Here is a 26,734-nt window from a genome sequence, read left to right on the forward strand (position 1 = left end):
CCTCTCAATTCAATTCATTTGTATTGTCAAAGCAATTGGACATACATACATACATACATACATGCTAGAAAATCATTACTATGTTATCTTAAAGGCTAACTAAGCAGAACATATTTCATTATAGAACAGAGTTCATAGATCTACACATGGTTTTAAGGAACAGGCACGTAGGTCATACCGTTTGACATTGTCTCCAAGGTTCTCATCGTAAATAACAAACAGAAATCAAACTACCTTATGGCCTCCTGACCTTCTAGCTTGACCTTATCTTTCTTAAGTATACAAGAGAGAAAAACAGGTTTGAGAAAATAATTTCTAACTTTCCTTCCATACAATAATACATACATACATACATACGGAAAATAAATAATAGAATTATGAATCTCAATATAATGTAATGAAGTACAGAAAAAGAAAATGTAATAAAATGTGATCTTTAATACATTCAAATAAAGAAAATAGGTTTACTATTTCCAGATTCCTTTTTGAAATACAATGACATGCATTACAAACGAGTATTTACATTATATTTACAGCCGGTGCTCGTGTGTCACTGTGTCCCTCAGGCTGTGGTAGGCACTGACATATTGGGCAGCCAGGGTGGCTGTGTGTCCCTCCACCAGGAGGACTGAGCGTTTTTCTTTTTTCTCAGTTTTGTCACAGGTTGGGTGGGCATTCGTTATGTTGTTACAGAATTTGTCCCTTATTTTGGGCTAAAGCTTTCCGTGGAGGGGAACGTGGATCAGTTTGTACCATTCTTGGGAGGATCTGCCTTGTTGGGGCGGAGCTGTGATCCAGGTGAACAGCAGATCGGGCTTAGGTGGGCATTTGGGCAGAGGAGTAGGAAGGCCGGTCAAGCAAATAAGCTTGCTAAGATACGCAGCAGCAGCAAGCAGCCCCCCCATCCAGCCAGCCAGCCAGTCTGGCTGGCAGTGACTGAGTGGTTGACAGACGGCAAGCAACGGAATGTACGTGCTCTGTGATGTCATAGCAGTCAGCTGAGAGAGGCTCGTGATGTCATGGCTGAGCTGGCTGGCTGTCTGGCTGGCTGGCTCTGTGTGTGTGTGCGTGTGTCTGTCTGTCTGTCAATTCATTTCAATTCAATTCAAAGGTGCTTTATTGGCATGATCTATCACAATATTGCCAAAGCAGATACAAATGTTCTATCAATCAAGACAAAACATTGCAATACAAGATTCAGTGGAACAAATATAGTACACATTGAAATAAAATTAAGTAGGATATAAACCATATTTGTTGTTTGTATCAAAATTTGTGTCATGACATCAGAAAAATCACTGTTTTTATTTTGTTTTGCAAATGGAGTGCCACAGGCTGGTGTCTACACACTGTCTCGCAGGCTGTGGCAGGTGGATACATATTGCGCTGCTAAGAAGGCAGTGCGCTCCTCCTCTCCCAGCAGGACGGGGAGTTTGCAGCAATCGGGGATCATGCTGAACTCAGGGATATGCATTTTTAATATTTTAAAGTATGTCTCCCTGATTTTTGTGTATTTAGGGCAGGACAGCAGGAAATGCGCCTGTGTTTCGACCTCCCCTAGGTCACACTGGCTGCACAGCCGCTCTTCTCTGGCAACCCAGAATTTTCTGTAGCGGCCTTTTTCAATGGCGAGGCTGTGGTCACTGAGCCTGTATTTAGTTAGATTTTGTCTCTCTTTTATATTTTGGATTTTTAAGTATTCAGCCAATGTAATGTTTCTATTCAGGGCCCGGTAGCATTCCAATTTGTTTTGTAATTCTAATTCGTGTCTCTAATCTTTTGTGTATTTGCTTTTCAGGTACATGTCAATTTTCCCAATTGTTGTTGTTTTGGTCATTGTGTGTTCGGGCTCTGTGAGCCTCAGAGCCGTGGGGGCGTTTCTGTGTACGTGTAAGATGTTTTTATTAAATTCTAGGTGGAATATTTCCATGGGGCTTTTGTCCCAATTGTTGTTATTGAGGTTCATGAGGGGACCCCACACTTCGCTCCCATATAGCAGGATTGGTTGGATGATGGAGTTTAATATTTTAATCCAAATAGTTATTGGTATTGTTGTTTTCCCAAATTGTGTCTTTATGGCATAAAATGCCCGGCGTGCCTTGTCTTTTAATGCGTTTATAGCCAGGCTGAAGCTCCCTGACGCACTGATGGTCAGGCCAAGGTAGTTGTATCTGGTGCAGTGCTCTAATCCAGTGCTGCCCAGAGTGAAGCGGTACCTGTTTCCCTGAGATGGGGCTTTTTTCTGGAAAACCATAACTCTGGTCTTGTCCAGATTGACTGCCAGGGCCCATTTCTGACAGTACTGCTCTAGCAGCGCCAGGTTCTGCTGAAGCCCCTGCTCTGTGGGCGACAGCAGCACCAGGTCGTCTGCATAGAGCAGGAACTTGATCTCTGTGTCATGGAGAGTTAGGCTGCGGGCGTCAGACTGCTCCAACACTGTGGCCAACTCGATGATGTAGATGTTGAACAGTGTTGGACTCAGACTGCAGCCCTGTCTCACTCCCCGCCCCTGAGTGAAGAACTCTGTTCTTGAGTTGCCAATTTGAACTCCGCATTTGTTTTCAGAATACATTGATTTAATGATGTCATAAACTTTACCCCCTACACCACTCTGTAGAAGTTTATAAAATAATCCCTTGTGCCAGATTGAGTCAAATGCCTTTCTAAAGTCTACAAAACAGGCAAATATTTTTCCTTTATTGTTTTGGGTATATTTATTTATGAGGGTGTGTAGAGTGTAAATATGATCGGTTGTGCGGTGTTTTGGTAGGAAGCCAATCTGACTCTTATTCAGGACACTGTGCTTGGTAAGGAAGGCCAGTATCTGGGCGTTGATGATACTGCAGAACACCTTCCCCAGGTTACTGCTCACACAGCTGCCCCAGTAGTTATTGGGGTCTAATTTGTCTCCACTTTTAAAAATCGGGGTGATCAATCCTTGATTCCCGACCTCAGGGAAACACCCGGCTCTCAGCACCAGGTTAAAGAGTTTGAGCAGAGCCTCCTGCAGCTGCGGGCTGCTGTGCTTCAGCATCTCAGGGCTGATGCTGTCGGGGCCGCTGGCTTTCCTGGGTTTGAGGATTTTGAGTTGATGTTTTAGTTCCTGTATTGTAAATGGGTTATCTAAGGGATTTTGGTTATTCTTAATGATTTCTTCCAATTTATTTAGGTTTTTTAATATTTTAACCTGTTCTGGCTTTGGATTGTTTTCAACATTTTGGTAAAGTTTTTCAAAGTGTGTTTTCCAGATTTCTCCATTTTGAATTGGTATTTCATTTTTTGTTTTTGGGGTATTTATTCTGCCCATATAGTGGTCTTTTTTCTTACTGAGGAGTTGCTTGTAGTGCCGCAGGGCCTGGCAGTAGCTGAGGCGAGCCTCCTGGTTGTCGGGCTCTCTGTGTTTAGTGTTGGAGAGATGTCTCAGGTGTTTCCTAGAAGTTTCACACTCCTGGTCACACCACTGTTCTTTTTTTCTTTTAGACGATTTCATATTTTGGTTTTTAATTGTTTTAATGTTTGATTTTAAAGCCAGTCTCTCAAATATTTCATTCAGTGTTTTGGTGGCTGAGTTTATTCCGTTTTGGTTTATTTGATAGTGTGAGGAATGATATCTGTCTAACATGTTTTCAATCTCATCACTATTCAGGGCTCTTGTGTAGTTCTCTGTGCTGGGCTCTGACCATCTCTAACTGGGTGGCAGGGAGACCAGTTTTGTGGGAAGTTTGGCTCTGACTTGTGGCTGCGCTGATCTTTTTAGGTAAAGTGTTATTTGGCTGTGGTCTGATAGTGGAGATTGTTGTCTGACTATAAACGCATTGTTGGCTTGTGGGTCCAGGTCAGTTATGGCGTAGTCCACCACACTGCTGCCCAGAGCCGAGCAGTATGTGAATCTCCCCAGAGAGTACCCCCTGGTCCTGCCATTGATGATATATAGACCCAGGCTTTTACATAGGCGCACTACCTGCTTCCTGCTCTTGTTTACCACGCTGTCGTGGCTGTGTCAGTGTGGAGGTGTGTGTGTGGCACAGCGGGGAGTCTCCGAACAGGTGTGTGTTCCCCTCTGTATTGATGTAGTCCATCTCTCTGCCAGTCCTGGCATTGAGATCGCCACACAGCAGTACAGAGCCCAGGGTCTGGAAGTGGCAGATTTCGTTTTGAAGCTCATGAAAGCCTTCCTCATTATAGTAGGGGGAGTCTGCGGGTGGCATATAAATTGCACATAGGTATATATCTGTGTTATTTTGTAGGGTGTCTTTTCTGATTTTCATCCACAGGTGTGTGTCTCCTCTCTGTACTGGGCATAGGGCTGCTCGGAGCTCCTCCCTGTACCACACGATAATCCCCCACGAGGCCCTGCCACACCTGACTTTGGGTTTTTTATAGGAGGGCACAATCAGCTCCCTGTATCCATTGTATCCATCCAGTGTATAGACATATCTGCACAGCACCAAGTCTCTACAAGAATGAAAACATCTGAACTATTTACAGTGTTGATCAGTTCAGGGCCTGTGCTCTTCATTCCAAAAGTTGAGGAGCGTAAACCCTGCATATTCCAACTGCTTATTTTAAAGGACATGTTAATATATTTTATTATACTTGTCTCTTCTACATAAGAAAGTTTAATTTGTGGTCTACAACTGATATTATATTACTATTAATAATTATATATGGATATACATAATAATCACTCAAAGATTTTATCTTTGCATCAAAATATCAGAATAATTAAATCACATTTTTTCTTACTCTCCATCTCCACAACCATATATATGTGTGTTGAGGCTCAGTTAACTCAGCAGTGTGGTACAGATGACACTGAGGAGTTGCCTTATCTGGGCCAGCTGGGCAGCATCGGGCCTCCAGGCTCTGGAAGCCGCTGCTGCGTGGCTGTGTGGCTGTGCTGGTCCCCGGCTGTCCGCTCTGCTGTGCTGGACGGGCCCTCTGGGGATGGGGGGGTGGGGAATGGGGCCGCGGGGTCTCAGGGGCTGGGGCTGGGGTGGAGCCGGTGGCTGGGGATGTGGCCGGGGGCTGGGGGGTTTGCTCCTGGTCTCGAGGTGGGGGTGTGTGGGGTTTCGGCCCAGGGTTGTGTCCTTGAGGACCTTTGAGATGATCCTCACACCCGTCTTGTTGAGGTGGACGTGGTCATACAGGTGATGTGGCTGGATGTCTCAGTGGTGTGCCAGGTGGACGTTGGGGAGGAGGGCACATCTTCGGGACACTTCTGCGTTGATGGCCTGGATGATGTGCAGGGGCACGTCTGTGCGGGGCAGCAGTGTGGAGATGGAAATTTTGGCAGTTGGGAATTCCTCTGTGGCTTTCGTTGCTACCTGTCTCAGGGCTGAGGCCACATCGCCCCTGCGGGCACTCAGGTCGTTAGTGCCGGTGTGGATGAGGATGTGTTTGACTTGGCAAAGCCTCCTCTTGGAGAGCAGCTCCAGGGCTCTCTGTGCTGTGGAGCACCAAAGCTTTTTCACTTTTCGCCCAGGGAAGAGGCGCCTCTCAACCAGGAACTTCCCATTGGATTCGCTCAGAATGACCACCTCTGCGTTGACCTGCCACTCCGGGTTTGCGTCGGGAGTGGTGGGGGCAGCGGGTGTGTTTTGGGGGAGTGGCGTTTCAGGGGGTTGTGTATTAGTGGCAGGTCTGGTGATAGTGGGTGTGTCAGGAGTGGTGGGTAGTGTGGGTGGATCAGTGGGTGCGTCAGGGGTTGGAGGTGTTGTGGGGTCAGTGCAGTGCAGTCTCTGTGCTCCAGTGATGTGTAGCTCCTCTCTTAGCTCCTCCAGCTGGCTCTGCAGGCTCCTTAGCTAGCTGTGCTGGGGTGTCCTGGTCAGCTCCTCCCTCGCTCTGCGCAGCTCCGTCCTCAGGGTTTGGCTCTGCTCCGCCAGGTCTCTCACTGCTGCTCTCAGCTCATGGATCTCAGCCTTGTGCTGCATCTTTAGTCTGTGCATCTCATCCCGGAGCTGATCGCACAAGGAGGTCTGGGCCAGGGTGCTCAAGGTCTGCTCCCTGAACTCCGCAAACTCCAGCTCCAGCACTGATAGGCATTCCTTTAGTGTTTTAATGTTGCTGGAGAGTTTTGGGGAGACAGGGGGGCAGTCTGTGGGAGATGGGGCACTGTCTGGCTCCGTGTGGCTGGGGGCAGACTGCAGGGTGGCCGGCTCTGGCTCTTGTTTCTCTACCTCAGTCTGCTGCTTTGAGGTGTGGAAGCCGAGAGCTAATTGGTCCAGGCTGCTCTCGCTGTCCTGCACCATGATGGTCCCGTTGTGGTATACATTAAAAGTGAGCATCACACTGTCTGTGTCTTTCTCTACCAGCACTGAGATCTGCCTGCCTCTGCTAATGCCCCTCTTGTTGTTATTGGGGTATGTCTGGCACAGGGTTTTGTGAAAGGCGGTGTAGAACAGTAGATTGTTCTTGACCCTGTTTTCTCCTTTACCGGTGTAGTCTAGGATGAGGGTCTCAGGAGATGCTCTCATCACAGCTTGTTTGTAGTCCTTCTTAGCCTGTGCAGAGCGAATGTCTTCAGGGTATCGGATTTCAAAAGGCAGCTCTGCAGTCAGACTGCTGTTCGATAGATTTCTATCAGTCTCAGTGGCAGTTGGGCTCTCTCCTACTGTCACTCTATTCAAATCGGAGCTCTGCATTTTCATTGGCTGAGTCAACTACTGAGAATGCTTATTTATTTTATTAATACATATTTTTTTGTTTAATTATTTGTCTCTTACCTCCAATTCTTGTCTTCAGCTTTTCTTTTCTGACTTTTCTTCCTGAACTGTCTCTCTGCTTTCTTCTTTTTGTGTTTCTCTTAAAATTATTATTTTTTGAATACTTTTTCTTCTGAATTTCTATTCCATGTCTTCTGTGTATGTTTATAGTGCTATATATTCATTTGTAAATCACAAATTAAATCCGCTTATGTATAAAAACAAATGTTTTTTAGGAGCTCATATTCCTCTCTCTCTCTCTCTCTCTCTCTCTCTCAATTCATTTCATTTGTATTGTCAAAGCAATTGGACATACATACACATACATACATATACACTCACCTAAAGGATTATTAGGAACACCTGTACAATTTCTCATTAATGCAATTATCTAATCAACCAATCACATGGCAGTTGCTTCAATGCATTTAGGGGTGTGGTCCTGGTCAAGACAATCTCCTGAACTCCAAACTGAATGTCTGAATGGGAATGAAAGGTGATTTAAGCAATTTTGAGCATGGCATGGTTGTTGGTGCCAGACGGGCCGGTCTGAGTATTTCACAATCTGCTCAGTTACTGGGATTTTCACGCACAACCATTTCTAGGGTTTACAAAGAATGGTGTGAAAAGGGAAAAACATCCAGTATGCGGCAGTCCTGTGGGCGAAAATGCCTTGTTGATGCTAGAGGTCAGAGGAGAATGGGCCGACTGATTCAAGCTGATAGAAGAGCAACTTTGACTGAAATAACCACTCGTTACAAACGAGGTATGCAGCAAAGCATTTGTGAAGCCACAACAAGTACAACCTTGAGGCGGATGGGCTACAACAGCAGAAGACCCCACCGGGTACCACTCATCTCCACTACAAATAGGAAAAAGAGGTGAGACATTCAGATGGTAGAGTCAGAATTTGGCGTAAACAGAATGAGAACATGGATCCATCATGTCTTGTTACCACTGTGCAGGCTGGTGGTGGTGGTGTAATGGTGTGGGGGATGTCTTCTTGGCACACTTTAGGCCCCTTAGTGCCAATTGGGCATCGTTTAAATGCTACGGCCTACCTGAGCATTGTTTCTGACCATGTCCATTCCTTTTTGACCACCATGTACCCATCCTCTGATGGCTACTTCCAGCAGGATAATGCACCATGTCACAAAGGTCGAATCATTTCAAATTGGTTTCTTGAACATGACAATGAGTTCACTGTACTAAACTGGCCCCCACAGTCACCAGATCTCAACCCAATAGAGCATCTTTGGGATGTGGTGGAACAGGAGCTTCGTGCCCTGGATGTGCATCCCACAAATCTCCATCAACTGCAAGATGCTATCCTATCAATATGGGCCAACATTTCTAAAGAATGCTTTCAGCACCTTGTTGAAGCAATGCCACGTAGAATTAAAGCAGTTCTGAAGGCGAAAGGGGGTCAAACACAGTATTAGTATGGTGTTCCTAATAATCCTTTAGGTGAGTTCATCGTAGCTCCTAATACTCTCTTTCTGTCTGGAGGAGATATAATTGAAGTATTGTACACGTACCCGGCTACTTTCAACACCCATTGCAGCACTGATATTTTTCCCTCCATTTTTCTTTATCCATTTTTTTTTTGCTGGAAGTTCCGTCAATACCCGTCAGCCTTTAAGAGACATCATGCAGCCAGGCCTCTTGGCTTGCGGCCACACCGTCCTGAACGCGCCCAATCTCATCAGATCTCGGAAGCTAAACGGGGCAGGTCCTGGTCAGTACTTGGATGGGTGACCTCCTGGAGATATCAGGTGCAGCAAGCTTTTTCGTCTCCTGGGTAACTTCATCGTAGCTCTTAGTACTCTCTTTCAGTCTGGAGGAGATATTATTGGAGAATTCTACACGTACCCGGCTACTTTCAACACCCTTTGCTGCACTGATATTTTTCCCTCCATTTTTCTTTTTTCTTTTTTATTTTGCTGGAAGTTCCGTCAATACCCTCCAGCCTTTAAGAGACATCATGCAGCCAGGCCTCTTGGCTTGAGGCCACACCGTCCTGAACGTGCCCGATCTCGTCAGATCTCGGAAGCAAAACGGGGCAGGTCCTGGTCAGTACTTTGATGGGAGACCTCCTAGAAATACCAGGTGCTGCAAGCTTTTTACGTCTCCTGGGTAACTTCATCGTAGCTCTTAATACTCTCTTTCAGTCTGCAGGAGATATAATTGAAGAATTGTACATGTACCCAGCTACTTTCAACACCCTTTGCTGCACTGATATTTTTCCATCCATTTTTCTTTTTTTTTTTTTGCTGGAAGTTCCGTCAATACCCACCAACCTTTAAGAGACATCATGCAGCCAGGCCTCTCGGCTTGCGGACACAAAGTCCTGAACGCGCCCGATCTCGTCAGATCTCGGAAACTAAACGGGGCAGGGCCTGGTCAGTACTTCGATGGGAGATCTCCTGGAAATACCAGGTGCTGCCAGCATTTTACGTCTCCTGGGGAACTTCATCGTAGCTCTTAATACTCTCTTTCTGTCTGGAGAAGACATAATTGAAGAATTGTACACGTACCCGGCTACTTTCAACACCCTTTCCTGCATTGATATTTTTCCCTCCATTTTTCTATTTTTTTTTTTTTTTTTTTTGCTGGAAATTCCGTCAATACCCGCCAGCCTTTAAGAGACATCATGCAGCCAGACATCTCGGCTTGCGGCCACACCGTCCTGAACGCGCCCGATCTCGTCAGATCTCGGAAGCTAAACGGGGCAGGACCTGGTCAGTACTTGAATGTGAGACCTCCTGGAAATACCTGGTGCTGCAAGCTTTTACGTCTCCTGGGTAAATTTATCGTAGCTCTTAATACTCTCTATCTGTCTGTAGGAGATATAATTGAAGTATTGTACACGTACCCGTCTACTTTCAACACCCCTTGCTGCACTGATATTTTTCCCTCCATTTTTTTTTTCTTTTTCTTTTTTTTTTTTTTTTTGCTGGAAGTTCCGTCAATACCCGCCAGCCATTAAGAGACATCATGCAGCCAGGCCTCTTGGCTTGCGAACACACAGTCCTGAACGCGCCCGATCTCGGAAGATCTCGGAAACTAAACGGGGCAGGACCTGGTCAGTACTTGGATGGGAGATCTTCTGGAAATACCAGGTGCTGCCAGCTTTTTACGTCTCCTGGGGAACTTCATCGTAGCTCTTAATACTCTCTTTCTGTCTGGAGAATATATAATTGAAGAATTGTACACGTACCCGGCTACTTTCAACACCCTTTGCTGCACTGGTATTTTTCCCTCTATTTTTCTTTTTTTTTTTTGCTGGCAGTTCCGTCGATACCCGCCAGCCTTTAAGAGACATCATGCAGCCAGGCATCTCGGCTTGCGGCCACACCATCCTGAACGCGCCCGATCTCGTCAGATCTCGGAAGCTAAACGGGGCAGGACCTGGTCAGTACTTGATTGTGAGACCTCCTGGAAATACCTAGTGCTGCAAGCTTTTACGTCTCCTGGGTAACTTTATCGTAGCTCTTTATACTCTCTATCTGCCTGGAGGAGATATAATTAAAGTATTGTACACATACCCGGCTACTTTCAACACCCTTTGCTGCACTGATATTTTTACCACCATTTCTCTTTTTTTTTATTTGCTGGATGTTCCGTCAAAACCCGCCAACCATTAATAGACATCATGCAGCCAGGCCTCTTGGCTTGCAGCCACACCGTCCTGAACGCCCTCGATCTCATCAGATCTTGGAATTTAAACGGGGCAGGGCCTGGTCAGTACTTGGATGGGTGACCTCCTGGAAATGCCAGGTGCTGCAAGCTTTTTACGTCTCCTGGGTAACTTCATCGTAGCTCTTAATACTCTCTTTCTGTCTGGAGGAGATATAATTGAAGAATTGTACACGTACCCGGCTACTTTCAACACCCTTTGCTGCACTGGTATTTTTCCCTCTATTTTTCTTTTTTTTTTTTGCTGGCAGTTCCGTCGATACCCGCCAGCCTTTAAGAGACATCATGCAGCCAGGCATCTCGGCTTGCGGCCACACCATCCTGAACGCGCCCGATCTCGTCAGATCTCGGAAACTGAATGGGGCAGGGCCTGGTCAGTACTTGGATGGGAGACCTCCTGGAAATACCAGGTGCTGCAAGCTTTTTACGTCTGCTGGGTAAGTTTATCGTAGCTCTTAATACTCTCTTTCTGTCTGGAGGAGACATAATTGAAGTATTGTACACGTACCCAGCTACTGTCAACACCCTTTGCTGCACTGATATTTTTCCATCCATTTTTCTATTTTATTTATTTTTTTTTTTTTTGCTGGAAGTTCCGTCAATACCCGCCAACCTTTAAGAGACATCATGCAGCCAGGCCTCTCGGCTTGCGGCCACACCGTCCTGAACGTGCCCGATCTCGTCAGATCTCGGAAGCCAAACGGGGCAGGGCCTGGTCAGTACTTGGAAGGGTGTCCTCCTGGAAATACCAGGTGCTGCAAGCTTTTTACGTCACCTGGGTAACTTCATTGTAGCTCTTAATACTCTCTTTCTGTCTGGAGGAGATATAATTCAAGTATTGTACACGTACCCGGCTACTTTCAACACCCTTTGCTGCACTGGTATTTCTCCCTCCATTTCTCTTTTTCTTTATTATTTTTTCTGGAAGTTCCGTCAATATCCGCCAGCCTTTAAGAGACATCATGCAACCAGGCCTCTCGGCTTGCGGACACACAGTCCTGAACGAGCCCGATCTTGGAAGATCTCGGAAACTAAACGGGGCAGGACCTGGTCAGTACTTGGATGGGAGATCTTCTGGAAATACCAGGTGCTGCCAGCTTTTTACGTCTCCTGGGAAACTTCATCGTAGCTCTTAATACTCTCTTTCTGTCTGCAGGAGATATAATTGAAGAATTGTACACGTACCCGGCTACTTTCAACACCCTTTGCTTCACTGGTATTTCTCCCTCCATTTCTCTTTTTTTTTTTTGCTGGCTGTTCCGTCAATACCCGCCAGCCTTTAAGAGACATCATGCAGCCAGGCATCTTGGCTTGCGGCCACACTGTCCTGAACGTGCCCGATCTCGTCAGATCTCGGAAGCCAAACGGGGCAGGGCCTGGTCAGTACTTGGATGGGTGTCCTCCTGGAAATACCAGGTGCTGCAAGCTTTTTACGTCTCCTGGGTAACTTCATCGTAGCTCTTAATACTCTCTTTCAGTCTGGAGGAGATATAATTGAAGAATTGTACACGTACCCGGCTACTTTCAACACCCTTTCCTGCACTGATATTTTTCCCTCCATTTTTCTATTTTTTTTTTTTTTTTTTTGCTGGAAATTCCGTTAATACCCGCCAGCCTTTAAGAGACATCATGCAGCCAGGCATCTCGGCTTGCGGCCACACCATCCTGAACGCGCCCGATCTCGTCAGATCTCGGAAGCTGAACGGGGCAGGGCCTGGTCAGTACTTGGATGGGAGACCTCCTGGAAATACCTGGTGCTGCAAGCTTTTTACATCACTTGGGTAACTTCATCGTAGCTCTTAATACTCTCTTTCTGTCTGGAGGAGATATAATTGAAGAATTGTACACGTACCCGGCTACTTTCAACAACCTTTCCTGCACTGATATTTTTCCCTCCATTTTTCTATTTTTTTTTTTTTTTTTTTTGCTGGAAATTCCGTCAATACCCGCCAGCCTTTAAGAGACAACATGCAGCCAGGAATCTCGGCTTGCGGCCACACCGTCCTGAACGCGCCCGATCTCGTCAGATCTCGGAAGCTAAACGGGGCAGGACCTGGTCAGTACTTGAATGTGAGACCTCCTGGAAATACCTGGTGCTGCAAGCTTTTACGTCTCCTGGGTAACTTTATCGTAGCTCTTAATACTCTCTTTCTGTCTGGAGGAGATATAATTGAAGTATTGTACACGTACCCAGCTACTGTCAACACCCTTTGCTGCACTGATATTTTTCCATCCATCTTTTTATTTTTATTCTTATTTTATTTTTCTGCTGGCAGTTTCGTCAATACCCGCCAGCCTTTAAGAGACATCATGCAGCCAGGCCGCTTGGCTTGCGGCCACACCGTCCTGAACGCCCCCGATCTTGTCAGATCTTGGAAGCAAAACGTGGCAGGGCCTGGTCAGTATTTGGATGGGTGACCTCCTGGAAAAACCAGGTACTGAAAGCTTTTTACGTCTCCTGGGTAACTTCATCGTAGCTCTTAATACTCTCTATCTGTCTGGGAGAGATATAATTGAAGTATTGTACACGTACCTGGCTACTTTCAACAGCCTTTGCTGCACTGATATTTTTCCCTACATTTTTCTTTTTTCTTCTTTATTTTGCTGGAAGTTCCGTCAATACCCTCCAGCCTTTAAGAGACATCATGCAGCCAGGCCTCTTGGCATGCGGACACATTGTCCTGAACGCGCCCGAACTCATCAGATCTCGGAAGCTAAACGGGGCAGGGCCTGGTCAGTACTTGAATGTGAGAACTCCTAGAAATACCAGGTGCTGCAAGCTTTTTACGTCTCCTGGGTAACTTCATCGTAGCTCTTAATACTCTCTTTCTGTCTGGAGGAGATATAATTGAAGAATTGTACACGTACCCGGCTACTTTCAACACCCTTTCCTGCACTGATATTTTTCCATCCATTTTTTTATTTTTATTTTTATTTTATTTTTCTGCTGGAAGTTCCGTCAATACCCGCCAACCTTTAAGAGACATCATGCAGCCAGGCGTCTTGGCTTGTGGCCACACCGTCCTGAATGCACACGATCTCGTCAGATCTTGGAAGCTAAACGGGGCAGGGCCTGATCAGTACTTGGATGGGAGACCTCCTGGAAATACCAGGTGCTGCAAGCTTCTTACGTCTCCTGGGTAAATTCATCATAGCTCTTAATACTCTCTTTATGTCTGGAGGAGATATAATTGAAGAATTGTACACGTACCCGGCTACTTTCAACTCTCTTTGCTGCACTGATATTTTTCCCTCCATTTTTCTTTTTTCTTCTTTATTTTGCTGGAAGTTCCGTCAATACCCGTCAACCTTTAAGAGACATCATGCAGCCAGGCGTCTCGGCTTGTGGCCACACCGTCCTGAATGCGCCCGATCTCGTCAGATCTCGGAAGCTAAACGGGGCAGGGCCTGGTCAGTACTTGGATGGGAGACCTCCTGGAAATACCTGGTGCTGCAATCTTTTTACATCACTTGGGTAACTTCATCGTAGCTCTTAATACTCTCTTTCTGTCTGGAGGAGATATAATTGAAGAATTGTACACGTACCCGGCTACTTTCAACATCCTTTGCTGCACTGATATTTTTCCCTCCATTTTTCTTTTTTCTTTTTTATTTTGCTGGAAGTTCCGTCAATACCCTCCAGCCTTTAAGAGACATCATGCAGCCAGGCCTCTTGCTTGCGACCACACCGTCCTGAGCGCGACCGATCTCATCAGATCCCGGAAGCTAAACGGGGCAGGGCCTGTTCAGTACTTGGATGGGTGACCTCCTGGAAATACCAGGTGCTGCAAGCTTTTTACGTCTCCTGGGTAACTTCATTGTAGCTCTTAATACTCTCTTTCAGTCTGGAGGAGATATAATTAAAGAATTGTACATGTACCCGGCTACTTTCAACACCCTTTCCTGCACTGATATTTTTCCCTCCATTTTTCTATTTTTTTTTTATTTTTTTTTGCTGGAAGTTAAGTCAATACCCGCCAGCCTTTAAGAGACATCATGCAGCCAGGCCTCTTGGCTTGCCGCCACACCGTCCTGAACGCGCCCGATCTCATCAGATCTCGGAAGCTAAATGGGGCAGGGCCTAGACAGTACTTGGATGGGTGACCTCCTGGAAATACCAGGTGCTGCAAGCTTTTTACGTCCCCTGGGTAACTTCATCGTAGCTCTTAATACTCTCTTTCTGTCTGGAGGAGATATAATTAAAGAATTGTACACGTACCCGGCTACTTTCAACACCCTTTGCTGCACTGATATTTTTCCCTCCATTTTTTTTTTTTTTTTTTCTGGAAGTTCCGTCAATATCTGCCAGCCTTTAAGAGACATCATGCAGCCAGGCCTCTTGGCTTGCGGCCACACCGTCCTAAACGCCCCCAATCTCGTCAGATCTCGGAAGCTAAACGGGGCAGGGCCTGGTCAGTACTTGGATTGTTGACCTCCTGGAAATACCAGGTGCTGCAAGCTTTTTACGTCTCCTGGGTAACTTCATCGTAGCTCTTAATACTCTCTTTCAGTCTGGAGGAGATATTATTGAAGAATTGTACACGTACCCAGCTACTTTTAACACCCTTTGCTGCACTGATATATTTCCCTCCATTTTTCTTTTTTCTTTTATATTTTGCTGGAAGTTCCGTCAATACCCTCCAGCCTTTAAGAGACTTCATGCAGCCAGGCCTCTTGGTTTGCGGCCACACCGTCTTGAACGCGCCCGATCTCAACAGATTTTGGAAGCTAAACGGGGCAAGGCCTGGTCAGTACTTGGATGGGTGACCTCCTGGAAATACCAGGTGCTGCAAGCTTTTTACGTCTCCTGGGTAACTTCATTGTAGCTCTTAATACTCTCTTTCAGTCTGGAGGAGATATAATTGAAGAATTGTACATGTACCCGGCTACTTTCAACACCCTTTCCTGCACTGATATTTTTCCCTCCATTTTTCTATTTTTTTTTTTTTTTTTTTTTTGCTGGAAGTTAAGTCAATACCCGCCAGCCTTTAAGAGACATCATGCAGCCAGGCCTCTTGGCTTGCGGCCACACCGTCCTGAACGCGCCCGATCTCATGAGATCCCGGAAGCTAAACGGGGCAGTGCCTGTTCAGTACTTGGATGGGTGACCTCCTGGAAATACCAGGTGCTGCAAGCTTTTTACGTCTCCTGGGTAACTTCATTGTAGCTCTTAATACTCTCATTCAGTCTGGAGGAGATATAATTGAAGAATTGTACACGTACCCGGCTACTTTCAACATCCTTTGCTGCACTGATATTTTTCCCTCCATTTTTCTTTTTTCTTTTTTATTTTGCTGTAAGTTCCGTCAATACCCTCCAGCCTTTAAGAGACATCATGCAGCCAGGCCTCTTGCTTGCGACCACACCGTCCTGAGCGCGACCGATCTCATCAGATCCCGGAAGCTAAACGGGGCAGGGCCTGTTCAGTACTTGGATGGGTGACCTCCTGGAAATACCAGGTGCTGCAAGCTTTTTACGTCTCCTGGGTAACTTCATTGTAGCTCTTAATACTCTCTTTCTGTCTGGAGGAGATATAATTAAAGAATTGTACACGTACCCGGCTACTTTCAACACCCTTTGCTGCACTGATATTTTTCCCTCCATTTTTTTTTTTTTTTTTTTTTATTGGAAGTTCCGTCAATATCTGCCAGCCTTTAAGAGACATCATGCAGCCAGGCCTCTCGGCTTGTGGCCACACCGTCCTGAACGCGCCCGATCTCAACAGATCTTGGAAACTAAACGGGGCAAGGCCTGGTCAGTACTTGGATGGGTGACCTCCTGGAAATACCAGGTGCTGCAAGCTTTTTACGTCTCCTGGGTAACTTCATTGTAGCTCTTAATACTCTCTTTCAGTCTGGAGGAGATATAATTGAAGAATTGTACACGTACCCGGCTACTTTCAACATCCTTTGCTGCACTGATATTTTTCCCTCCATTTTTCTTTTTTCTTTTTTATTTTTCTGGAAGTTCCGTCAATACCCTCCAGCCTTTAAGAGACATCATGCAGCCAGGCCTCTTGCTTGCGACCACACCGTCCTGAGCGCAACCGATCTCATCAGATCCCGGAAGGTTAACGGGGCAGGGCCTGTTCATTACTTGGATGGGTGACCTCCTGGAAATACCAGGTGCTGCAAGCTTTTTACGTCTCCTGGGTAACTTCATTGTAGCTCTTAATACTCTCTTTCTGTCTGGAGGAGATATAATTAAAGAATTGTACACGTACCCGGCTACTTTCAACACCCTTTGCTGCACTGATATTTTTCCCTCCATTTTTTTTTTTTTTTTTTTTTTTCTGGAAGTTCCGTCAATATCTGCCAGCCTTTAAGAGACATCATGCAGCCAGGCCTCTCGGCTTGTGGCCACACCGTCCTGAATGCGCCCGATCTCGTCAGATCTCGGAAGCTAAACGGGGCAGGGCCTGGTCAGTACTTGGATGGGAGACCTCCTAGAAATACCAGGTGCTGCAAGCTTTTTACGTCTCCTGGGTAACTTCATTGTAGCTCTTAATACTCTTTCAGTCTGGAGGAGATATAATTGAAGAATTGTACATGTACCCGGCTACTTTCAACACCCTTTCCTGCACTGATATTTTTCCCTCCATTTTTCTATTTTTTTTTTTTTATTTTTTTGCTGGAAGTTAAGTCAATACCCGCCAGCCTTTAAGAGACATCATGCAGCCAGGCCTCTTGGCTTGCGGCCACACCGTCCTGAACGCGCCCGATCTCATCAGATCCCGGAAGCTAAACGGGGCAGGGCCTGTTCAGTACTTGGATGGGTGACCTCCTGGAAATACCAGGTGCTGCAAGCTTTTTACGTCTCCTGGGTAACTTCATTGTAGCTCTTAATACTCTCATTCAGTCTGGAGGAGATATAATTGAAGAATTGTACACGTACCCGGCTACTTTCAACATCCTTTGCTGCACTGATATTTTTCCCTCCATTTTTCTTTTTTCTTTTTTATTTTGCTGGAAGTTCCGTCAATACCCTCCAGCCTTTAAGAGACATCATGCAGCCAGGCCTCTTGCTTGCGACCACACCGTCCTGAGCGCGACCGATCTCATCAGATCCCGGAAGCTAAACGGGGCAGGGCCTGTTCAGTACTTGGATGGGTGACCTCCTGGAAATACCAGGTGCTGCAAGCTTTTTACGTCTCCTGGGTAACTTCATTGTAGCTCTTAATACTCTCTTTCTGTCTGGAGGAGATATAATTAAAGAATTGTACACGTACCCGTCTACTTTCAACACCCTTTGCTGCACTGATATTTTTCCCTCCATTTTTTTTTTTTTTTTTTTTTTTTCTGGAAGTTCTGTCAATACCCTCCAGCCTTTAAGAGACATCATGCAGCCAGGCCTCTTGCTTGCGACCACACCGTCCTGAGCGCGACCGATCTCATCAGATCCCGGAAGCTAAACGGGGCAGGGCCTGTTCAGTACTTGGATGGGTGACCTCCTGGAAATACCAGGTGCTGCAAGCTTTTTACGTCTCCTGGGTAACTTCATTGTAGCTCTTAATACTCTCTTTCTGTCTGGAGGAGATATAATTAAAGAATTGTACACGTACCCGGCTACTTTCAACACCCTTTGCTGCACTGATATTTTTCCCTCCATTTTTTTTTTTTTTTTTTTTTTTCTGGAAGTTCCGTCAATACCCACCAACCTTTAAGAGACATCATGCAGCCAGGCGTCTCGGCTTGCGGACACAAAGTCCTGAACGCGCCCGATCTCGTCAGAAATGGGAAACTAAACGGGCCAGGGCCTGGTCAGTACTTGGATGGTTGACCTCCTGGAAATACCAGCTGCTGCAAGCTTTTTACTTCTCCTGGGTAACTTTATCGTAGCTCTTAATACTCTCTTTCTGTCTGGAGGAGATATAATTGAAGTATTGTACACGTACCCGGCAACTTTCAACACCCTTTGCTGCACTGATATTTTTCCCTCCATTTTTCTTTTTTTTTTTTTTTTTTTTTTTTTTTGCTAAAAGTTCCGTCAATACCCGCCAGCCTTTAAGAGACATCATGCAGCCAGGCCTCTTGGCTTGCGGCCACACCGTCCTAAACGCCCCCAATCTCGTCAGATCTCGGAAGCTAAACGGGGCAGGGCCTGGTCAGTACTTGGATTGTTGACATCCTGGAAATACCAGGTGCTGCAAGCTTTTTACGTCTCCTGGGTAACTTTATCGTAGCTCTTAATACTCTCTTTCAGTCTGGAGGAGATATAATTGAAGAATTGTACACGTACCCGGCTACTTTCAACACCCTTTGCTGCACTGATATTTTTGCCTACGTTTTTCTTTTTTTTTTTTTTTTCCTAGAAGTTCCGTCAATACCCGCCAGCCTTTAAGAGACATCATGCAGCCAGGCCTCTTGGCTTGCGGCCACACCGTCCTAAACGCCCCCAATCTCGTCAGATCTTGGAAGCTAAACGGGGCAGGGCCTGGTCAGTACATGAATGGGAGACCTCCTGGAAGTACCAGGTGCTGCAATCTTTTTACGTCACCTGGGGAACTTCGTCGTAGCTTTTAATACTCTCTTTCTGTCTGGAGGAGATTTAATTGAAGAATTGTACACGTACCCGGCTACTTTCAACACCCTTTACTGCACAGATATTTTTCCCTCCATTTTTCTTTTTTCTTTTTTATTTTGCTGGAAGTTCCGTCAATACCCTCCAGCCTTTAAGAGACATCATGCAGCCAGGCTGCTTGGCTTGCGGCCACACCGTCCTGAACGCGGTCGATCTCATCAGATCTCGGAAGCTAAACGGTGCAGGGCCTCTTCAGTACTTGGATGGGTGACCTCCTGGAAATACCAGGTGATGCAAGCTTTTTACGTATCCTGTGTAACTTCATCGTAGCTCTTAATACTCTCTTTCAGTCTGGAGGAGATATAATTGAAGAATTGTACACGTACCCGGCTACTTTCAACACCCTTTGCTGCACTGAAATTTTTCCCTCCGTTTTTCTTTTTTTTTTTTTTTGCTGGAAGTTCCATCAATACCTTCCAGCCTTTAAGAGACATCATACAGCCAGGCCTCTTGGCTTGCAACCACACCGTCCTGAACGCGCCCCATCTCGTCAGATCTCGGAAGCTAAACGGGGCAGGGCCTGGTCATTACTTGAATGTGGGACCTCCTGGAAATACCTGGTTCTGCAAGCTTTTTACGTCTCCTGGGTAACTTTATCGTAGCTCTTAATACTCTCTTTCTGTCTGGAGGAGATATAATTGAAGTATTGTACACGTACCTGGCTACTTTCAACATCCTTTGCTGCACTGATATTTTTCCCTCCGTTTTTCTTTTTTTTTTTTTTTGCTGGAAGTTCCGTCAATACCCGCCAGCCTTTAAGAGACATCATGCAGCCAGGCCTCTCGGCTTGCGGCCACAACGTCCTGAACGTGCCCGATCTCGTAAGATCTCGGAAGCTAAACGGGGCAGGACCTGGTCAGTACTTGGATGGGAGACCTCCTGGAAATACCTGGTGCTGCAAGCTTTTACGTCTCCTGGGTAACTTTATCGTAGCTCTTAATTCTCTCTTTCTGTCTGGAGGAGATATAATTGAAGAATTGTACACGTACCCAGCTACTGTCAACACCCTTTGCTGCACTGATATTTTTCCATCCATTTTTTTTTTTTTTTTGCTGGAAGTTCCGTCAATACCCGCCAACCTTTAAGAGACATCATGCAGCCAGCTCCCTAGGCTTGCGGCCACACTTACCTGAACGTGCCCGATCTTGTCAGATCTCGGATGCTAAATGGGGCAGGGCCTGGTCAGTACTTGGATGGGAGACCTCCTGGAAATACCTGGTGCTGCAAGCTTTTTAGTCTCCTGAGTAACTTCATTGTAGCTCTTAATACTCTCTTTCTGTCTGGAGGTGTTATAATTGAGGATTTGTACACGTACCCGGCTACTTTCAACACCATTTGCTGCACTGGTATTTTTCCCTCCATTTTTCTTTTTTTTGCTGGAAGTTCCGTCAATACCCGCCAGCCTTTAAGAGACATCATGCAGCCAGGCTTTTTGGCTTGCGGCCACAACGTCCTGAACGCGCCCGATCTTGTCAGATCTAGGAAGAAACACGTGGCAGGACCTGGTCAGTATTTGGATTGGTGACCTCCTGGAAAAACTAGGTACTGCAAGCTTTTTACGTCTCCTGGGTAACTTCATCGTAGCTCTTAATACTCTCTTTCTGTCAGGAGAAGATACAATTGAAGAAATGTACACGTACCCGGCTACTTTCAACACCCTTTGCTGAACTGATATTTTTCCCTCCATTTTTCTTTTTTTATTTGCTGGAAGTTCCGTCAACACCCGTCAGCCTTTAAGAGACATCATGCAGCCAGGCCTCTCGGCTTGCGGCTACACCGTCCTGGACGCACCCCGTCTCGTCAGATCTCGGAAGCTAAACGGGGCATGGCCTGGTCAGTACTTGGATGGGAGATCTCCTAGAAATACCAGGTGCTGCAAGCTTTTTACGTCTCCTGGGTAACTTCATCGTAGCTCTTAATACTCTCTTTCTGTCTGGAGGAGATATAATTGAAGAATTGTACACGTTCCCGGCTACTTTCAACACCCTTTCCTGCACTGTTATTTTTCCCTCCATTTTTTTATTTTTTTATTTTTTATTTTTTGCTGGAAATTCCGTCAATACCCGCCAGCCTTTAAGAGACATCATGCAGCCAGGCATCTCGGCTTGCGGCCACACCGTCCTGAACGTGCCCGATCTCGTCAGACCTTGGAAACTAAACGGGCCAGGGCCTGGTTAGTACTTGGATGGGTGACCTCCAGGAAATACCAGGTGATGCAAGCTTTTTACGTCTCCTGGGTAACTTCATCGTAGCTCTTAATACTCTTTATCTGTCTGGAGGAGATATAATTGTAGTATTGTACACATTGTCTTAGGGACAGTCTGGCTAGCAGTGACTAAGTGGTTGACAGACGACAAGCAACGGAATGTACGTGCTCTGTGATGTCATAGCAGTCAGCTGAGAGAGGCTCGTGATGTCATCGCTGAGCTGTCTGTCTGTCTGTCTGTCTCTCTCTCTCTCTTTCTCTCTCTCTCTCTCTCTTCCTCTCAATTCAATTCATTTGTATTGTCAAAGCAATTGGACATACATACATACATATATATATATATATATATACATACATACATACATCCATATATGCTAGAAAGTCATTACTATGTTATCTTAAAGGCTAACTAAGCAGAACATATATCATTATAGAACAGAGATCATAGGTCAACACATGGTTTTAGGGAACAGGCTCGTAGGTCAAACCGTTTGACATTGTCTCCAAGGTTCTCATCGTAAATAACAAACAGAAATCAAACTATCTTCTGGGCTGACCTTCTAGTTTGACCGTATCTTTCTTAAGTATACAAGAGAGAAAAACAGGTGTAAGAAAATAATTTCTAATTTTCCTTCTACACATATATACATACATACATACATATGTAGCGTTATGTTGGGTGTATTTGGATAAGAGCATTTGGGCTCTGAGCTGAAGCACGGATCTAAAGAAGACCTCTCCCCCCCAAAGTTATCAGATTTCCTTAGCTCATCAGCTTGGAACTGGTTTGCAACAAAGTGACAGTTTTGGGGAGGATGGCACCGAGAAGAGGCCAAATAGTTTGGAATTCTGCTATGAGATGTCTGGAGAAAGGGGCCTGTAGGTGATAAAAACTCTTTGAAGTGGATGAGAGCCAAAATCCCGACATAGAGCTACGAACCCGGGCCAACCGGCATTTCCAAAAGATGGCATGGATTGACATCAGTCATAAATCAAGCCCCCCTCCAATAGGACACTGGGGGCTGAAACCGAAATCCAATCTCAAGAACTCAGGGACCAATCACCTACTGATCTGACAGACTTTAAGGAACAGCGGACAGTCTTTCTCTCTCTCTTTCTCTCACCTGAACCAGAAACTCGCTGCCACAGCTCAACCTGTAGCTCTGTTGCCAGAACCGGAATCAGAAACCAACCAAGTCTTTGCCGGCAACAGAAGAGTTAAACTGGGAGAAGGAGATTGAGCCGTACGAAGAATTCTTTTAAAGGACTTTATTAAATAAATAACTTTACAGACCCACCTGATCAGTGGAGTTTTACAGCTGGACAATTGACTAAGTCGACTGAATACGAAAGTGTCAGTCATTTAAATAGCTATTTGAGTCTTAAGAAACTTGACCCTTGGAACAAACAGGGCCCTGCTTTCCTCAAAGACTTCGTCTTCAAGTAACTACGGTGGAACCCTGCTTACAAAGAAGATTTTGTGCACAACCTTGGAGCATTCAAACCAGTGGAAAATCTGTTTGGAAAAGACTCTACATTCCCGAAACCCCAACTTCCAGGTGCATCGACTGAGTGGAAGTTCTTGGACAAAGCCGAACCAGACTGCCTTTGTTCCAAACCACACAGACCTCGTGCCGTGTGCTGTTATCTGAGCCCGAAGCCAGAGAGGCCTCTCTGCGACGAAGTTCACATAAGTTTAACAGTTTGGAGTTTGTGATTCATGACATTTGAGAAATCAATTAGAAATGTTAATCTGTGATTCATAACTCTAGAATGTGTAATATCATTTAGTTTTCTTAAATATAAATGTGTGTTGCATTAAACTGTTTTGTTGATAATTTTAGAAATAAAATCTGTCAACGCCGAGAAATATCTTCTCATTCCTGTTTAACTGTTTAGTCTGAAATTGACACAAGTTAATAGACATTAGATTATTGGTGGCCCTGCCTATCCTTAATCATTGAATAATAATCAGTTAAGGGAAATTGTGGTAACAAATAGGATCTTTCTCGGCACCTAAACGTAAATGAGACTGATATATATATAACGAGAAGTTACCTGACATAAATACTAACCTGCGTAGTTATTTAATGTCTGACTAATAATACTAACGAGAGACTCACCTTCGTCTTACTAACCGGTATTGTAGTCAATGTGTTTATAACCTTTTTTGTTTAACGATTTGTTAAACGGAATGTACGTGCTCTGTGCTGTCATAGCAGTAAGCTGAGAGAGGCTCGTCATGTCATCGCTGAGCTGGCTGGCTGGCTGGCTGGCTCTCTGTGTGTGTGTGTGTGTGTGTGTGTGTGTGTATGTGTGTCTCTGTCTGTCTGTCTGTCTCTCTCTCTCTCTCTCTCCCTCTCAATTCAATTCATTTGTATTGTCAAAGCAATTGGACATGCATACATACATACATACATATATATGGAAAATAAACAATATGTATACATCTCTTTCGGCATTAGTGGTGCCCTCACAGATGTGCAAGTTACATGACAGACAGACAGACACACACACACACACTTTCACACACAGACAGACAGACAGACACAGACACACACAGACACACACACACATACTTTGACAGACAGACAGACAGACAGACAGACAGACAGACACACGCATATTATGGGTCTTTGTTGGGTAGTGAAATGGGTAGCATCAGTCGCAGTGTGGGTAATGTCAGGGAGCCAATCATAGTCCCCGTTATTTGCATATCGTGGGAAAAGCAACTAAACACGTTTAGTCATGTATTTGTCCATAGTTTACACATGAGATGAAAGAGACAGTATGACGTGTTGAGCACCTAGGATTCCTCATGTGTATGTGAGGGGCAGAGGAACCGGATCCCAAGTGTGCGTCCCAGGTGCTATAGGTTTCAAAGCATGCAGGGGAATAGGCACCCCACCCTGACACCTATAGAAGACTGGATAGGGAGATATAAATAGCAATGGGGAGACTCTTGTACTTGGTGTGGCTCTATCCATATAGTGGGGCCAGCAGCCACTTAGCAGGTGCAGCAATAGAAGCTCAGCCTGGGGAGACTGGATTTAGCATTTCCTCTCCATTTTGATAACTATCCATAATCATTTCTGCAAAATACTTCTATGATACCTATGTATGTTTTTTACTTGTACTATATTATACTATCAAGTATCAGTGTACACATACAATGTGACCTGTTACATTAATACAGAGGCCAGATCTCTAATAGCCACTGTCCCCTGATATTACACTTTTTTACAATCACTTTGGCACTCATTTCAGAACCTTGATGTCATTTTTCAAAACTCTAGACACTAAACTCACACCCGATGATCAAAATGCACATTTTTCAAAATTCTAACACTTTTTTACAATTGCTTGGATACAATACACATCAACCTCAGATCATTTGTTCATTGAACTAAAATGACACAACTTACATCAAAGTATTACCATTTCAAAATGCAATTCACACATTACATCTGAGATCACTGTCTATTCATTTCATTACAAAGATCTAACTATCAATTGATACAGCTGCTCAAAATGATAAGTGACTGTTGCATTACTCTTAATGCATAATTTTATGGAAACTGACAAACAATATTCCATGTTTCGATCATGAAAGTTTCAGGATAATGAGATCCATTGACACCAATAACCGAGGAGCATGAACCAGTTGGACTACATTATCTATGGATGTAATATTTCATCATCATTCATCATCATGTAGCACTTTTCCACACCATGTTTTCAGTGTGGAAGGAAAGTTAGAAATTCTTTCTCTAATACCTGTTTTTCTCTCTTGTATACTTAAGAAAGATAAGGTCAAGCTAGAAGGTCAGGCCAGAAGGTAGTTTGATTTCTGTTTGTTATTTACGATGAGAATCTTGGAGACAATGTCAAACAGTATGATTGAAGTGCCTGCTCCCTAATCCATGTGTTGATCTATGAACTCTGTCCTATAATGATATAAATTCTGCTTAGCTAACTTTTAAGATAACATAGTAATGACTTTCTGATTATAACCAGCTCTTTGATTTTTGTGTATAAAAGCTCTGACTGTTAAAATGAAGGCAGAGCGACTTTGGGATCTACTTGAGTCACTGTTCCTCTCCACGCTGCGTGTATTAAAGGCATTGCAACTAACGCTCCAACCTGGTTGAAGATGATTGTTCTTCCACATCAGATTTGACATTACTGTATGTATGCAGGCCCTTGTAATTGCTTTTCCAATACTGCCAACTGGTTATTGATGATTGATTTCACATTGTGGTACGAGTATCGAGTGAAATGAGTGCTATCCACCCCAGCAACACAGTGATAACATGGAGCCGGCAAGTCATCCAGGTCACAATAGAGGTCAAGCAGTGGGAGGAGGAAGACGTGGTGGTCAAAGGAATGGAAGGGGACATGCACCCCTTCTGAGAGGTGGTCGTGGGCCTCGTCATAGAGGAGGGCTTAGGCCTCACCAGAGAGGCAGCCATGGGCCTCATTTGAGAGGTGTTGGGGGAACGTGGTAGAGGACAAGGCCACGGACCAGACAGCGGCAGCAACAGCAAATAGTGTCCAGTGAAATCCGAGAAATAGTTGTAGAGCATGTTGTAAATCATGGCATGACCATGACTGAGGCAGCTACAATGATTCAATCAAACCTCAGAATCAACTCAGGATCAACTGTGGCCTCAATCATCAGAAATTTCCGTACTGAGAAGCGGCAAGTCTTCAGCATGCACTAAACATTAGGCTACTCTCAATTGTCAAATGACTGTATACTGCATACCAATGTGTAGCACAGAGTATAGTGTGCCTTTTGAAAGAAATGCAGACAGAGTGAAGCAGCTGATGACTGAGTATGTTCAGGTATGTTCAGTTTCAAGATGCCTCTTGTGAAAAATGGTTGTGAGAACCTGAACCTGAACACAGGGCTGATGGAAATTTAGAAGTACAGTAATCAATCCTTTGTTTTGCTTTTTACACTAAGCCAGGTGAGGAACACTGCTGTTGACATTTTACTGTAGTTTTGTTCTTTTTTGTAGCTAATTATTGTTGCATGGATTCAAAGAAACCTATGGTGTGATTTGATTGTATTGCATCAATACATTTCAGATTTTGTTCAATGATTCCACTGTGTCTGTAGTATTCTCTCTACTAGTCCTTTTACAGTGATGTATTTATGTGTAGTACCATAATGAAACATGTATCACATATTTTGTACTACAATATTTAATGATTGTACGAACAACTACACAGTGAAACTATCGGTATCTTCTGTGTTACTATGTTACTATGGTATTTCATGATAAATGAGTTATTTGAACCAACAAGTCTGCAAGTGCAAGGTTTCTTTAAAGATATGAAAGGCTGTCCAATGTTCAAAACATTGTATTGTGCAGTGTTACAAGTGATGACCGTTTTGAGTTTTGTGTCTAGTTTTGAAAAATGACATCAAGGTTCTGAAATTAGTGACAAAGTGATTGTAAAAAACTGTATATTCATCCTATTTAATGTGCTCTTTTAAAATGTACTTTTCTTTTTTATGTTGCCATTTCTGTTCTAC

At 44.8% G+C, this 26,734-nt stretch overlaps 5 non-coding genes and 30 pseudogenes across 5 annotated transcripts; all 35 read left to right on the forward strand.

The window, feature by feature from the left end:
• Positions 1–8,372: 8,372 nt before the first annotated feature.
• On the forward strand, positions 8,373–8,491 carry LOC136730940 (uncharacterized; annotated as a pseudogene).
• Positions 8,492–8,706: 215 nt separating this feature from the next.
• LOC136730931 (uncharacterized) lies at positions 8,707–8,825 on the forward strand (annotated as a pseudogene).
• Positions 8,826–9,036: 211 nt separating this feature from the next.
• LOC136730512 (uncharacterized) lies at positions 9,037–9,155 on the forward strand (annotated as a pseudogene).
• A 220-nt stretch (positions 9,156–9,375) lies between these two features.
• Positions 9,376–9,494, forward strand: LOC136730724 (uncharacterized; annotated as a pseudogene).
• A 554-nt stretch (positions 9,495–10,048) lies between these two features.
• LOC136730906 (uncharacterized) lies at positions 10,049–10,167 on the forward strand (annotated as a pseudogene).
• A 210-nt stretch (positions 10,168–10,377) lies between these two features.
• On the forward strand, positions 10,378–10,496 carry LOC136730741 (uncharacterized; annotated as a pseudogene).
• A 210-nt stretch (positions 10,497–10,706) lies between these two features.
• Positions 10,707–10,825, forward strand: LOC136730783 (uncharacterized; annotated as a pseudogene).
• A 223-nt stretch (positions 10,826–11,048) lies between these two features.
• Positions 11,049–11,167, forward strand: LOC136730670 (uncharacterized; annotated as a pseudogene).
• A 545-nt stretch (positions 11,168–11,712) lies between these two features.
• Positions 11,713–11,831, forward strand: LOC136730648 (uncharacterized; annotated as a pseudogene).
• Positions 11,832–12,050: 219 nt separating this feature from the next.
• On the forward strand, positions 12,051–12,169 carry LOC136730571 (5S ribosomal RNA). Its single transcript, XR_010809365.1, has one exon. It is a non-coding gene; the product is annotated as a 5S ribosomal RNA (ribosomal RNA).
• A 220-nt stretch (positions 12,170–12,389) lies between these two features.
• LOC136730725 (uncharacterized) lies at positions 12,390–12,508 on the forward strand (annotated as a pseudogene).
• Positions 12,509–12,731: 223 nt separating this feature from the next.
• On the forward strand, positions 12,732–12,850 carry LOC136731048 (uncharacterized; annotated as a pseudogene).
• Positions 12,851–13,066: 216 nt separating this feature from the next.
• LOC136731050 (uncharacterized) lies at positions 13,067–13,185 on the forward strand (annotated as a pseudogene).
• Positions 13,186–13,409: 224 nt separating this feature from the next.
• LOC136730639 (5S ribosomal RNA) lies at positions 13,410–13,528 on the forward strand. The gene has a single exon (XR_010809432.1). It is a non-coding gene; the product is annotated as a 5S ribosomal RNA (ribosomal RNA).
• Positions 13,529–13,744: 216 nt separating this feature from the next.
• Positions 13,745–13,863, forward strand: LOC136731026 (5S ribosomal RNA). The gene has a single exon (XR_010809477.1). It is a non-coding gene; the product is annotated as a 5S ribosomal RNA (ribosomal RNA).
• Positions 13,864–14,078: 215 nt separating this feature from the next.
• On the forward strand, positions 14,079–14,197 carry LOC136730890 (uncharacterized; annotated as a pseudogene).
• A 220-nt stretch (positions 14,198–14,417) lies between these two features.
• Positions 14,418–14,536, forward strand: LOC136730716 (uncharacterized; annotated as a pseudogene).
• Positions 14,537–14,745: 209 nt separating this feature from the next.
• LOC136730965 (uncharacterized) lies at positions 14,746–14,864 on the forward strand (annotated as a pseudogene).
• A 216-nt stretch (positions 14,865–15,080) lies between these two features.
• On the forward strand, positions 15,081–15,199 carry LOC136730919 (uncharacterized; annotated as a pseudogene).
• A 222-nt stretch (positions 15,200–15,421) lies between these two features.
• Positions 15,422–15,540, forward strand: LOC136730844 (uncharacterized; annotated as a pseudogene).
• Positions 15,541–15,755: 215 nt separating this feature from the next.
• On the forward strand, positions 15,756–15,874 carry LOC136730891 (uncharacterized; annotated as a pseudogene).
• Positions 15,875–16,087: 213 nt separating this feature from the next.
• On the forward strand, positions 16,088–16,206 carry LOC136730895 (uncharacterized; annotated as a pseudogene).
• A 215-nt stretch (positions 16,207–16,421) lies between these two features.
• Positions 16,422–16,540, forward strand: LOC136730490 (uncharacterized; annotated as a pseudogene).
• Positions 16,541–16,754: 214 nt separating this feature from the next.
• LOC136730968 (5S ribosomal RNA) lies at positions 16,755–16,873 on the forward strand. Its single transcript, XR_010809471.1, has one exon. It is a non-coding gene; the product is annotated as a 5S ribosomal RNA (ribosomal RNA).
• Positions 16,874–17,092: 219 nt separating this feature from the next.
• On the forward strand, positions 17,093–17,211 carry LOC136730577 (5S ribosomal RNA). The gene has a single exon (XR_010809371.1). It is a non-coding gene; the product is annotated as a 5S ribosomal RNA (ribosomal RNA).
• A 215-nt stretch (positions 17,212–17,426) lies between these two features.
• LOC136730893 (uncharacterized) lies at positions 17,427–17,545 on the forward strand (annotated as a pseudogene).
• A 214-nt stretch (positions 17,546–17,759) lies between these two features.
• LOC136730894 (uncharacterized) lies at positions 17,760–17,878 on the forward strand (annotated as a pseudogene).
• A 558-nt stretch (positions 17,879–18,436) lies between these two features.
• Positions 18,437–18,555, forward strand: LOC136730884 (uncharacterized; annotated as a pseudogene).
• A 214-nt stretch (positions 18,556–18,769) lies between these two features.
• On the forward strand, positions 18,770–18,888 carry LOC136730920 (uncharacterized; annotated as a pseudogene).
• A 216-nt stretch (positions 18,889–19,104) lies between these two features.
• LOC136731059 (uncharacterized) lies at positions 19,105–19,223 on the forward strand (annotated as a pseudogene).
• A 213-nt stretch (positions 19,224–19,436) lies between these two features.
• Positions 19,437–19,555, forward strand: LOC136730517 (uncharacterized; annotated as a pseudogene).
• A 213-nt stretch (positions 19,556–19,768) lies between these two features.
• On the forward strand, positions 19,769–19,887 carry LOC136730789 (uncharacterized; annotated as a pseudogene).
• Positions 19,888–20,094: 207 nt separating this feature from the next.
• On the forward strand, positions 20,095–20,213 carry LOC136730943 (uncharacterized; annotated as a pseudogene).
• Positions 20,214–20,746: 533 nt separating this feature from the next.
• On the forward strand, positions 20,747–20,865 carry LOC136731028 (uncharacterized; annotated as a pseudogene).
• Positions 20,866–21,086: 221 nt separating this feature from the next.
• LOC136730800 (uncharacterized) lies at positions 21,087–21,205 on the forward strand (annotated as a pseudogene).
• The last annotated feature ends 5,529 nt before the right edge of the window (positions 21,206–26,734 follow it).

Source organism: Amia ocellicauda, unplaced genomic scaffold (assembly GCF_036373705.1).
Source record: "Amia ocellicauda isolate fAmiCal2 unplaced genomic scaffold, fAmiCal2.hap1 HAP1_SCAFFOLD_32, whole genome shotgun sequence".
Taxonomy (NCBI): Eukaryota; Metazoa; Chordata; class Actinopteri; order Amiiformes; family Amiidae; genus Amia; species Amia ocellicauda.